Source organism: Sorex araneus, chromosome 1 (genome assembly GCF_027595985.1).
Source record: "Sorex araneus isolate mSorAra2 chromosome 1, mSorAra2.pri, whole genome shotgun sequence".
NCBI lineage: Eukaryota > Metazoa > Chordata > Mammalia > Eulipotyphla > Soricidae > Sorex > Sorex araneus.
The window spans coordinates 358,187,342-358,201,356 of NC_073302.1; the positions used below are offsets into that span (position 1 = coordinate 358,187,342).

The 14,015-nt window shown below is 40.5% G+C and overlaps 1 long non-coding RNA gene across 1 annotated transcript in view; it reads left to right on the forward strand.

The window, feature by feature from the left end:
* LOC129405732 (uncharacterized) overlaps positions 1-13,584 on the forward strand; it is a 45,252-nt gene extending 31,668 nt beyond the window's left edge. Inside the window, exon 2 of the long non-coding RNA XR_008630744.1 lies at positions 12,383-13,584. This is a non-coding gene — a long non-coding RNA (uncharacterized LOC129405732). The remainder of the gene's footprint in view (positions 1-12,382) is intronic.
* Positions 13,585-14,015: the final 431 nt, after the last annotated feature.

Sequence of the window (14,015 nt, forward strand, 5' to 3'; positions counted from 1 at the left end):
TGTATTAAGGACAATGACCTACCTCCAACTATACTGCTTAGTGCATCATCTAATGCTGTGGTTCTCAGAACTGGGCATAGTCCAGTAGCATCCAACAGCTAGAAATGTAGCTGTGTCAAGTTTCATTCAAGCCCTTCTGAATCAAAGTGTGGTGAAAGGCTTGCAACTTGTACTTTACCAAGTCCTCTGGTTGATTCCCATGCATGAATCTGTCTAAGAACCACTGTTAACCCATATCTTACAGGAAAATGATTTGAGAAACCCATTTAATTGAATATGTTTTGGTCACTGAGTATTCAAGTATTTCCCCCTCCTGTGCCTTCTCACTCATTGTGATTATCATTCATTTTAAAGACATTTCACTGTCTCCTTTCTGCTCATGCTATAAGACACTGATCTATGTCTTTTTAACCCCACAAACTTTCTTGTTTCCATGAACTTGCATGTTATAAACATTTCAAGTGGTGTCTTCATTTTTGAGTAGACTCCCATAAATTAATGCATTCCTTGCAATTATTTATGGTTCATACTATTACCACTCACTTTTTATAATTTAAACTTTGACAACTATGAACATTCAAGGAACTTAGACATAAGTTGTTCTAAAAATGAATAAAAAAATCCTAACAAACATGAATCTTTTTCTTGGCATACATCATTTGCCATGAAAGGAGACTACAACTGCTGAGTGAAAGATTTTTGAAATTGATGTAAAATAACATATCACTTAACTTTCATGTAGTTCTTTCCTCCCTAAAAAATATTTTTAAGATCTTCTGATCACATAAGTGCAAATAAAACCTAATTTTTAGCAACCAAAAAGGATCATGGATTGTTAAAATATTTTAAGATAGTCGTTACATTTTCTGAGGTTCTGACAAATAAGCATCAATGGCTGAAGTAAAGTTGACAATCAAAAATATAAATAAATTGGGCAAATGCATGAGGATAAGTGGTGTGGAAAGTGAGGCTTGTGACTGTTTGAATAATACTATTTGTGATTTCCCCACTCCAATCACCTCTGTATTAAATACCCTCCTCTTGACTTATCATTAGACTTACACCTTCTTTCTATGCACAGCATAAGTCCAAAATATTTACTCATAACCCACAGGCCATGGGACTTTATTTTATTTAAATTTTATTTTGGGGGCCACAGCTTTTGGTGCTCAGGGCTCTCTCCAGGCTCTGCACTCAGGATCACTCCTGGCGGTGCTCTGGAGACCATATGGGATCCAGAGAGCAAATTGGGATCAGATGTGCTCAAAAGCAGCTCTTTGACCACTCTGCTGTTTCTTTGGCCCTCAGCACAGGCCATAGCATTTTAAACAGCTTGATTACAGTTTGATTGTGTGATCATGAGAATTATATTTTATTTTAATATGCTGTACAAAGTTGATACAGAGAGGAATGATTCAACTCTCCCAATTAGGACTGCTGAAGATGAAGTCTCTCAGACTCACTTTCCTGAGCCACGGCCTTCATTATATCTGCCTCAGAATATTTTTGTAAGGTTTCACTGAGATCACGTGTAAGAAAGCATTTGTGATTTTATGTAGTAGGCATGGAGTAATGGAGGAATGTTACATTCCTTCTCTCTGGTTGTTAATATGATTATTTTCTTCCATGACCACAAAATTAATGGAATGACTGGGGCTGCGGACCTTTGAAGCCAACTCATTCTACCACGGAAAAGAGCCACCAGGGAACACTTCTTTTGCAAAATTGGCATCCACCCACTATCCAATAAGGGTCATTTTTTCCTTTTAACTGTTTTCATTCCAGACTCATAGTTAAATAGATGCAAGCAGATGCCAAAGACAAGATTTCATCTATTCTTGCCTGTAGCTTTGTCCACAGCAGTACCTAAATAGTACTAAGTATAGTAAGGTAAAGAGAAATGTTGCTAATTATTTTATCTTAGGTTCTAGAGTTCTTCTTTGGTTTGGTTTGGTTTGGTTTGGTTTTGGAGTCCACCTGGCTCTGCTCAGAAATTACTCCTGTCTCTGTGCTTGGGAATAGCTCCTGGCAATGCTGGAAGAAGACTTGTGGCACCAGGGAGTGAACCCAGGGCAGCCTCACTGTATTGTCTCACTGGCCCTGGAATAGGTATATTAAATAACTAAAATACTTTGTATTTAGGCAAAATTGTACTTTAAAAAAAGAAAAAAACTACCTGTTACCGCTAAGATGTCACACTCCTTTTGTTAACACAAACAAATAGAGAATGGTATGTGCATGTGAAACATAAGGAAGGAGCAGGCTTGTGCTCTGAGTCCTATTAAATATGTAAGTAACATTTTCCTATACATAAAATATTCACTTTGATTTTTAACAAATAGGTATGAACTTTTAAAAATGGCCATGTAGCCAATGATACTATATGAACAGCAGGAAGACAGCAACATTACGGAACAAGAACTTTTTCCACTAAATATTCATCTGGTGAACAGAACTCCTCACTCAATCTCTGCTTACAAGATTCTAGGTATAATGATAAATTTACATTTTTTTCCTAAGTAAATCAATTTGCTTAGCTTGTGAACCATTCCCAGTTGTAGTCACAGGAAAAAATTTTTTCTTTTATTACAATGAGGAAACATATGCATGAAAAGCAACTATTACACAAATATACTGGGAGCTTCTAGTGGTATTCTGTAAACATAAGAAAGAGGTAGGCCTCTTCAACTCCTTCATGAATTAGGAGTATGGAGAGAATTAATCAGTTGACTTTCCTTTATTGAGAGTTAAAATTCACAGAGTGCTACAGTAGATGGGCTAATACAAGACACTCGACACTGAGCTGTGGACTGTTAAAGTCAAAATCTACAGAACATCTTTAGAGATAGGCTCCCTTAGGTTAGTACGCATGCACTGTGCTCGAATTGTACCTCCTGGTAGATACTCTTTCCGGTATCCCCCTTCATGAGATTTCTTTCCCTTATTACTCAGTGCCCTTTTATTTTGTTGGAACCAACTTAGCCAGAGAACTGCCATGACAGAATTTGTGGCCTTCTGAGTGACCTAATCTTCTTCCAGGAACAAGAAAAGCAGAAAAATCAGATGCTTTTGTCAAAGATTACATCCCCGGAATAACATTAGATCTCCGGAATGTTACTGTCAGGGAGGTAACATTTGTAATTTGTGTATGTTGCAGGCCAAAACAACAACAACAAAATAGATGTTGATGTGTACTCTGCAGGTGATAGAGATTGCTGAGTAATGCTGACTTGCCAAAATGAAAGTATAAGAACTTGCTGAATCTAGTGCTTGGGGTCCTTGTTGAAGCCTACTGCGTCTGGCGGACACTTGAACCCCAGCTAGCTGGAACAATAAACCTCGCTGTGTGATTTGCGTTATCGACTCTGTTCTCTGTCCTTGAGGGGTGGTCGACTCCACACTCTAACATTTGGAGGCCCCAGCAAGATAAGACCCTTTCCTCGAGAACAGACAAACCCCAATAACGAGGTTCAAACTGTAACAGGACCACGGTAAGGAGGATTGGTAGCCTCGTCTGGGGAATCGGGAGGTCCCCATCTGAGTGAGAATTCTCATCTGGGTGGAGAACGATGGGGCTTGGTGAATCTGTTTCAGACCCTGGAGGTTCCACTGCTGTAAGGAGGATTGGCCACCTCCTTCTGAGGGGTACTGGAGTTCAACATTTGGGTCTGGTCGAGAATTCTCTTCTGAAAGTCATGGGAGACATCCCTGACATTAGGAGCTGAGAATGAGAAAGTGTCCCCAACATCAGGCTGGTAAGGATCCTGATCTGGATGTGAGTGTGTAAAGAGTAATTTGTGAGAGTAGTGTGCTGACCAGCCAGTGTGTGTGTGTGTGTGTGTGTGTGTGTGTGTGTGTGTGTGTGTTGAGTGACTTGGTGCAAATCTGTTTCACTGATGAAGTGTTCTCTGTTGTTATTTTCTGTTTGTTTAATTTGTTTAATTTGTCCCTCTCTGTTTAATCCATCCTTTTTTCGTGAATCGATGCAAACCTATTTCCCTGGTGGAGGGTTTCTGTTGTTATTTTCTGTTTGCTTAATTTGTCCCTTTCTCCTGATCATTATGGGTCAGGCCCAGATGACCCTGAAATCTGTCCTCATAGCTAATTTTGATCTGGGGACCATGCAGTGAAGAAAGTCACGGAGAAGGAGGTAACCTATGGAAAATCACAAGTCACATTGCTGAACCACTATGGTTAAGTTTTCCACCGGCCAGGCAAGCACCTGAGTGGTATCTGCAAAGAGGCATCCCTCCTTTTTCTGTCTTGTGTCACCGTTCACTATTGGAAGAACGGGAGGAAAACTAGTGAGAAGATTCAGGGAAACTAAGGCCAATCAGCTCCCAGGCAGAAATCCTTTCCCCACCCAGTCTCAGTCAGCTAGAGATCAATTCAAATTTTAATGGAGGAGAAAAGTTTTGTCAAGGAACCATCCTTTTCCATAAGTCATTGCCCCGGCACTCAGGAAATATGAGAAATTCTACAGTGATACCCAAAGGTTTTCCTTTAGGTTCCTTATTAAAACATTGGAATTTCCAACTAGGTAGTTTAAATAAGGAGCATCTTGTTGACCTCTGTAACACCATGTGGCCTGAGTAAGTTAGAGCACAGGAAAAGACGGCCAGTAAATGACAGTTTGCATTGCCAGACCATCTTGCAGTTCTATAATTTTTTCAGGAAGTGAAAAAATGTGATTATTAAAGGCTTGCTTTTCTCTTCTTTATAATTTCAGTATGTTTTTTAAAAAAATTTTTATTAGTGAATCACTGTGAGGTACAGTTATAAACATAAGAACTTTCGTGTTTACATTTCAGTCATACAGTGATTGTTTACCCATCCCTCCACCAGTGCCCATTCTCCTTCACCAATGATCCCAGTATCCCTCTCACCACCCCCACCCCATCCCCTACCACCCAACAATGCTTCTGTGGCAGGACATTCCCTTTTGTTCTCTTTCCTTTTGGGTATTGTACTTTGCAATAAAGGTATTGAGTGGCTTTTATGTTTGGTCTATAGTCTACTTTCAGCTCGAAACTTTCAACCTGAAGGGTCCTCCCAACATCCTCTACTTAGTGTTCCCTTCTCTATCTCAGCTGCCTTTTCCTCCACATGTGAGGTCAGTTTCCAAGCTGTTGGGATGACCTCCTGGTCCTTATCTCTACTACTCTTGGATGTTAGTCTCCCACTCTGTTACTTTATGTTCCACAGATGTGTGTGACCTATATATGTCTGTCTGTCTCTTTCTGACTCATCTCACTTAATATGATACTTTTCTTGTTGATCCACTTATATGCAAATTTCATGACTTCATCTTTTCTAACAGCTGCATAGTATTCCATTGTGTAGATGTACCAAAGTTTCTTTAACCAGTCATCTCCTTTTGGGCACTCAGTTTATTTCAAGATTTTGGCTATTGTAAACAGTGCTGCAATGAACATACAAATGCAGATGTCATTTTTACTATACCTTTTTGCCTCTCTGGGATATATTCCCAGGAGTGGTATTGCTGGGTCAAATGGGAGCTCAATTTCTAATTTTTTGAGACTTGTCCATATTGTTTTCCAAAAGGGCTGAACTAGTCAGCATTCCCACCAGCAGTAAAGAATAGTCCCTTTCTTCCCACATCTGCACCAACACTGGTTGCTTTTGTTCTTTTGGATGTGGGACAGTCTCTCTGGTGTGAAATGATATCTCATTGTTGTTTTGATCTGCATCTCCCTGATGATTAGTGATGTAGAGCATTTTCTCGTGTGTCTTTTAGCCATTCAGATTTCTTCTTTAAGAAAATTTCTGTTCATTTCCATCCCACATTTTCTGATGGGGTTGGATGTTTTCTTCTTGTAGAGTTCAACCAGTGCCTAATATATCCTTGGTATCAACCCCTTATCAGATGGATATTGAGTGAATATCCTTTCCCATTCTGTAGACTGTCTTTGTATTTTGGTCACTGTTACTTTTGAGGTGCAGAAGCTTCTTAGTTTAAGATAGTCCCATGTGTTTATCTCTGTTTTCACTTGCTGTGGCATGTCATTTTGAAAATACCTTTAGCTTCAATGTTATGAAGGGTTTTGCCAACCTTGTCTTTTATGAACCTTATGGATTCTGGTCTGATGTTGAGATCTTTTATCCACTTTGACCTGACTTTTGTACATGGTGTTATGTAGCTATCTGAGCTCATTTTTTGCATATAGCTGTCTGGATTTGCCAGCACTATTTGTTAAAGAGATTTTCCTTGCTCCAATTTGCATTTCTTGCTCCCTTAATTAAAGATTAGATGAGCATATATTTGAGGGTGTGTGTGAAGATATTCAACCCTGCTCCATTGGTCTGTGGCTCTGCCTTTGTTCCAGTACCATATTGTTTTAATTATTACCACTTTGTAGTAGAGATTGAGGTTGGGGGGTTAATTCTTCACATATTCTTTTCCCCAAGAGTTGCTTTAGCTATTCATGGGGGCTTATTGTTCCATTTGAATTCCATTTCTTTGAAGAATGTCATGGGTATCCTAATAGGGATTGCATTGAATATGTACAGTGCTTTGGGGAGTATGAATATTGGCATTTTGATAATATTAATACTCCCAATCCATAAGCAGGGTATATCTTTCCATTTCCTCATGTCCTCTATTATTTCTTGAAGTAGCGTTTTGTAGTTTCGTTTGTACAAGTCCTTTACCTCCTTAGTTAAGCTGATTCCTAGGTACTTGTGTTTCTGAGGCATGATTGTGAACAGGGACTGCTTTTTTCATGTCACGTTCTTCTCTTTCATTATTTGCATATAGGAAAGCCATGGACTTCTGTGTATTGGTTTTATGGGCTGCAACTTTACTAAACATGTCCATTGTTTCTAGGAGTTTCTTGGTAGAGATTTTAGGGTTCTCTAAGTATAGTATCATATCATCTGCAAATAGTGAGAGCTTGATTTCTTCCTTTCCTACCTGAAAGCCCTTAATATATTTTTCTTGCCTAACCACTATTGCAAGTACTTCCAGTACTATATTGAACAGAAGTAGAAAGAGTGGGCATCCTTGTCTTGTCCCTGATCTTAGAGGGAATGCTCTTAGTTTTTCCCCATTCAAGATGCCTTCCACAGGCTTATAGAAAATGGCTTTGACTATATTGAGGAAAGTCCCTTCTATACCCATTTTGGCGAGAGTTTTCATCATAAATTTGTACTGGATTTTTCAAATGATTTTTCTGCATCTATTGATATGATCTATGGTTCTTTTCTTTTGTTGATACGATAGATATGTTGATTGATTTCCAAATGTTAAGCCACACTTGCATCCCCGAGATGAATCCCACTTGGTCATGGTGTATGATCTTTTTGATGAGTTGTTGAATTCTATTTGCTAATGTTTTGTTGAGAATCTTCGCATCTGTGTTCATCAGGGATATTGGCCTTTAGTTTTCATTTTTTGTGGTGTCTTTGTTGGCTTTTGGTATTAGGGAGATATGTGCCTCATAGAAACTGTTTGGGAGGCTTTCTATTTCTTCAATTTCCTAAAAAAGCTTGAGAAGAACTGGCAGTAAGTCCTCTTTAACTGTTTGGAAGAATTCTCTAGTGAATCCATCTGGACCTGGGCTTTTGTTTCTGGAAAGACTTTTGATTACAGGTTCAATTTCCTTGATATTAATGGGTCTGTTCAGGTATTCCTAGTCTTCTTGGTTCAGTCTTGGGAGATTGTAGGAATCCAGGAATTTATCCATTTCTTCTAGGTTCTCTTGTTTTGTGGCATACAGATTTTCAAAGTAGTCTCTGATGATCTTTTGAATTTCTTTGATTTCTCTGGTTTCTCTGGTTTCTTTGTTTTTTCATTTCTGATTTGGTTTATTAGGGTTCTCACTCTCTTTCTTTGTGAGTCTTGCTAGTGGTTTATCAATCTTGTTTATTTTCTCGAAGAACCAACTCTTGCTTTCAGTGATCTTTTGGATTGTCTATTGGGTTGCCAAGTCGTTGATATCTGCTCTAAGTTTTATTATGTCTTTCCTTCAGCCTGGTTTGGGCTCATTTTTTTGGTCCTTTTCTAAAATATTGAGCTGTGAAGTCAAGTTTTTTATGTAGGCACTTTCTTCCTTCCTGATAAATGCTTTCAGGGTTATAAATTTCCCCTTAACATGGCTTTAGCTGCATCCCACAGGTTCTAGTAGCTCGTGTTTTCATTCTCATTTGTTTCCAGTACCTTTTGATTTCTTCCTTGATTTCCTTCCTGATCCACTCATTGTTCAACATTGCTTTGTTTAATTTTGGTGTTTGATTTGGTTTTCTGTATCTGTCCATGACTAACTTCTATCTTCAGTGCATTATGGTCTGAAAGGATAGTTGGCACGATGTCTATCTTCCTGATTCTGTTGAGGTATGTTGTGTGGTCCAGCACATGGCTTATTCTGGAAAATGTTCCATGTGCACTGAAAAAAAAATGTTTGTTCTCTTTTGGGGGGGATATAAAGCCTGGTATAGATCTAATAGCCCTTTCTATTCTATTTCTTCCTTCAAAGCCAGTATTTCCTTGGTGAGTTTTGATTTTCTTGATCTATCCAGCGGTGATAGGGCAGTGTTGAAGTTTCCAACTACTATTGTGTTGCGTGCAATGTCCTTCTTAAGGTCTGATAGCTGTTGTTGTAGGTATTTAGCTTGTCCCTCATTGTGTGCATACACGTTTAGCAGTGTGATTTCGTCCTGTTGTACATATCCCTTGATTGGTAAAAAAATGGCCTTCATTTTCCTTTCTAATCTCTGTCAACCTGAAATCTATATTGTCCGATACTAGTAAGGCCACCACAGCATTTTTTGAGGGAGTTGTTTGCTTGCAGGATTTTTTTTCCATCCTTTGACTTTGAGTCTGTGTTTGTCCTGGCTACTCAGATGCATTTCTTTCAGGCAGTAGAATGTTGGGTTCAGTCTCTGAATTCATTTTGCCACTCCGTGTATCTTATTGGTGAATTTAGACCACTGACATTGAGAGAGATTATTGTTATGGGAGTCTGTGCCATCTTTCTGTAAGGGTTTGTTGTGCTTGTAGGGTCTTTTCTTGTCTTACAATAGCCCCTTTAGTCTTTCTTTTAGGTTTGGTTTTGATTCTGTGAAGTTCCTGAGCTGTTGCTTATCCACAAAATAGTGTATCATTCCTTTGAGTTTGAATGAGAGTTTTGCCGGATAAAGTTTTCTTGGTGAAGCATTCATTTCATTGAGTTTTTCACTATATCATACCCCTGCCTTCAGGCTTGGAGGGTTTCCTCTGATAGATCTGCTGTAAATCTAAGGGGTGCTCCTTTGTGTGTGATTTCCTTCTTTAACCTTGATGCTTGCAGTATTGTGTCTCGATCCATGATGTCCATCATTCTAACTATTATATGTCTGGGAGTTTTTTTGTTAGGTTCTCTGTCGCTGGCACCTTTCAGGCTCCTTGAATCTGGATGCCTACATTCTCCAGCTCTGGAAACTTTTCAGCAATAATTTCTTTGTCTGTGGCTTTTTCATTGGGGTTGCTTCCATGTCCTTCTAGTACTCCAATGCTTCTAATGTTGTTCCTCTTGAAATTATCCCTATGACTCTGATTCGTCCTAGAGCTATTTTGAGATCTTTTTCCATTGTTTGTTGTTGCCTGTAGGCTTCCTGCAGCTCATCTTCAAGCTCACTGATTCTGTCTTCCACTTTAGCTATTCTATTGTTGAAGGCACCCACTGAGTTTTTTTTTTTTTATTTCATCTACCTTATCCTTTATTAGTGACATTTCTTTTTGTAGCTTTTTTATTTCTGCTCTCATTTCTTTCCAAATTTTCCCGGCCGTTCATTCCATTGTTTCTTTCAGGTTCTCCTTTAGCTTAATGTATACCTGTTCTATCTTCACATTGAGTTCATTGAACATCTTCAGCATGTCATCTCTGAATTCTTTATCGAAGAGCTCAAGTTTGTAGGAAACGCCTTTTGTGGCTTCTGGACTCCTTTCATTGTCCTCACCTTGTGGTGGGGATTTGCACTGTTTCTTCATGTTGTGGTGGTGGTATGGAGGAGTGACCTTCAAATTCACTATCCATGTTCCCTCTTGTTGTGAAAAAGGATTCTGGATGGACTCAGTCAATGGTGTTTGCCTTTTTATTTTCCCCTTCTAGAACATGTCCTTCCTGTAAGATGTTACTCTGTTCCTTACGTGAGGCCTCAAGTGATGCTTTCGGAGAACGTGCTCTTTTACATTGGGCTTGCACAGCTGCTTGTATTCATTGGTATTTTGGTGAAATTTGAATAGACTAGCGGTCTATTGCCTACTCTTTTTTGGATAGCTAGCATGTTACTCACAGACATAGGTAATGAAGACTGAGATATAACAACAGATTGCTGGGTTTGAAGAAAATAACTGCAGCGGCTCCAAAAGAGGCCACGCCCCCTTTGGCAGAGGCCATGCCCCAGGAGATTAGGTCTGCCTCCTACCACACTGTAGCTGGGTTCACACGCTGTCTGGGATGAGGGAAGGGCAGGTCAGGGGACTTCGCACACCTGGGCCAGCACAGAAAATGGCTGCAGTGCTGGGGAGCAGTGTGGCACCAGACAGGGTGACAGTTTGGGGTGGGGTGCAGGACTGGGATGGTCTGGGTCCGGCTGGGATGTGGGAAGGGCAGTCCTCAGTATGTTTATTTTTTTTTGAGCTTGACATTTTTAAATTTTTATTACTAAATCACTGTGGGGTACAGTTACAAACTTATGGACTTTCATGTTTGTATTTGGTTTATATCCCTCCACCAGTGCCCATTCTCCTTCACCAGTGTTCCCAGTATCCCTCCCACCACCCCCACCTCAACCCCCACCACCCCACCCTGCCTCTGTGGCAGGGTATTCCCTTTTGTTCTCTCTCCTGTTGGATGTTTTAGTTTGCAATAGAGTTATTGAGTGGCCATCATGTTCGGTCTATAGTCCACTTTTGGTAAGTGGCTTTCGACTGAGTGTGTCCTCCCAATATTCTCTACTAGATGTTCCCTTCTCTGTCTCTGCTGCCTTTTCCCCCATCATGACAGTCCAGTTTCCAATCTGTGAGGCAGACCTCCTGGTTCTAATCTTTACTACTCTTGGTTGTTACTGTCTCATTCTGCTACATTATATTCCACATATGAGTGCGATCTTTCTATGTCTGTCTCTTTCTTTCTAACTCATTTCAATAAACATGACACTCTCCATGTTGATCCACTTATAGGCAAATTTCATGACTTCATCTTTTCTAACAGCTGCATAGTATTCCATTGTGTAGATGTACCAAGTTTCTTTAAACAGTCATCTGTTTGGGCACTACGGTTTATTCCAGATTTTGGCTATTATAAACAGTGCTGCAATGAACATAGAAATGCAGATGTCATTTCTACTATACCATTTTGCCTTTCCAGGGTATATTCCCAGGAGTGGTGTTGCTGGGTCAAATGGGAGCTTAATTTATAGTTTTGTGAGACTCATCCATATTGTTTTCCAAAAGGGCTGAACCAGTCGGCATTCCCACCAGCAGTGAAGGAGAGTCCCTTTCTCCCCACATCCACACCAACACTGGTCACTTTTGTTTTTTGGGATGTGGGCCAGTCTCTGTGGTGTAAGATGATATCTCATTGTTGTTTTGATCTGCATCTTCTGATGATTAGTGATGTCAAGCATTTTCTCATGTGCCTCTCAGCCATTCGGATTTCTTGAGAAAGTTTCTCTTCATTCCATCACCCCATTTTTTGATCAGGTTGGAAGTTTTCTTCTTGTGGAGTTCAACCAGTGCCTTGTATATCCTTGATATACCCATATGATAAGGATATTTGTCATTTGTTTTTCTGCTTCTAAGTTCTGGTCATTTCAAAGTAGCATTCCTTAGCTTTCAAATTTCTGATATTTCATATTCATTGCTTGGGGCTCATTATAAACTAAGGTAGCTTGAGATTTCGCCCCTTGTGCAGGCAGGGTCAGCGTCCTTGTGTCAGTAGGAAGCAGCTCCAGAAGATGGAATTTCGACCATTCTCCCTTGAAGATTCAAGGTGGTGAAATCTCTAGGAGGGAATATAATGTTTTAGGAAGGTAGACAGGGAAAGGTCCTCGACAATGGAACCTAGGTCAACAAGATTCCTGGTAAAGAAAGTTTGAGATTGATCCAGCCTGTGGATACAGATAAGACCTTGAGTAGCAGACCCTAAGGTTGAAACCCTCCCCATGAAAGTAAATTCCTTGAATACCATAGCATTTTGGGAATGTAGGTAGAGAGATTAAGGAAGCCTCCCCCCAAATCCCAATTGCCTGTTGTGAGTGTGAGCCTCCTTTATGGAGGAACTCTGCTCCCTTTAAAATTTTTTTTGGGTCGGCAGCCACTACTCCAACTCAGCCTTAAAAGTGTAGACTAGAGTGTGTGATCTCTCTCTCTCTTCTCCAGTCACTACTGTCCCTACGGGTATCAAGGCCCAGCTTGAACTCCTCATCTGTACACATTGGGAGATCTGGCCTACATTAGGCGATATGAGACTGCCACCGTGAGTCCTTACACCATGATCCTGACCAGACCAACTGTTCTGAAGGTGGATAGAATCAAGACCTGGGTCCATGCTTCACATGTAAATGCTGACTTCCCTTTTGGAGACAGAGTGACACCAACCACTGACATGTCCAGGCAACAGGAGACGACCCTACTCAAGATAAGACTGAAGAAAGTGGCTGAAAGGAACCATGGGAAGAGCACGGGTTATTCTCTGTTACTGCATGATTGTAGTGACAACTGCAGAGTAATCTCCTTACATGCCCCAGTTTGGGCACTGGGTACTCTCTGATACTGAAGCTAGTAGAATTAGTCTTGATCTGTGGCAGTTATGACACACGCTAGGATGTGTGTTTGTCAATACTGAGCCTATTGTCTTGAATGTAACCCCTTGCTTGTCCCCTTCCTACTTTGCCAACTCCAGTTCCCCTGAATTGTGTTTAATGGTAAAGATTGTGCTACAGGAATATCGTTATAGGAAGAGATCTGGGAAAGTCAACTTGTCATCATGATCTCATCCCCTCCTGAGACCCTTAGTACTTCTGTTTTTACTCCTGACTGTGGGCTTCTGTATCCTGAATAAGTTGGTGTCTTATGTTAAAGGTAGAATGAACATGGTACAGTTGATGGTTCTCAGGCAGGATTATCAGAAGCTCCCAAACCTGGGCAGCCTACAATTGAGTGGTCAGAATGAGGAAGATTCCTCATTATGAATAACTTAACGGGGTAATGTTAGGACCCACTTAGCCAGAGAACTGCCATGACAGGCTTTGTGGCCTTCTGAGTGACCTAGGTTTCTTCCAGGATCAAGAAAAGCAGAAAGATCAGATGCTTTTGTCAAAGATTACATCCTCGGAATAAGATTAGATCTCCAGAATATTACTGTCAGGGCGGTGGATTGGATATTGCAGGCCAAAACAACAACAATAAAATAAACATGTACTTTGTAGGTAATAAAGATTGCTGAGTAATCCTGACTTGCCAAAATGAAAGTATAAGAATTTGCTGAACCTAGTGTTCGGGGTCCTTGTTAAGCCCGCTGCATCAGGCAGACACTTGGACCCTAGCTAGCTGGAACAATAAACTTTGCTAGGTGATTTGCATTATTGGCTCTGTTCTCTGTCCTTGAGGGGTGGTCGACTCCACACTCTAACAATTTGAACTAACTTGATTGAGACTCCGAAGCTTGCAAACAAACATTTATCTATAACTTATTTTTTTGATGTTTAGTCACAATATTTTGAATATATCACAGATTTATGTTCAATTGCTCAAGGCCACTCTCCACATCTTCAGATGAGCCTCACGCATGAAGGAACCAGCAGTGGAACCCAGGTGTGTGAGACCTGGGGCCAAGATCTCCAAGGCTGCTCAGATCGGGACTGAGCCTCTTCCACCCAGATTCCCCATTTTCCATTAGCTAGGTTGTCACACCCAGAAACTGCCCCCAGAGCCTTGTAAGCCCATCAACGGCCAACATTCAGACACTATAAAACCAAGTTCCTGGCAGTTCTTGGCCGCAAGGTGGCCACGC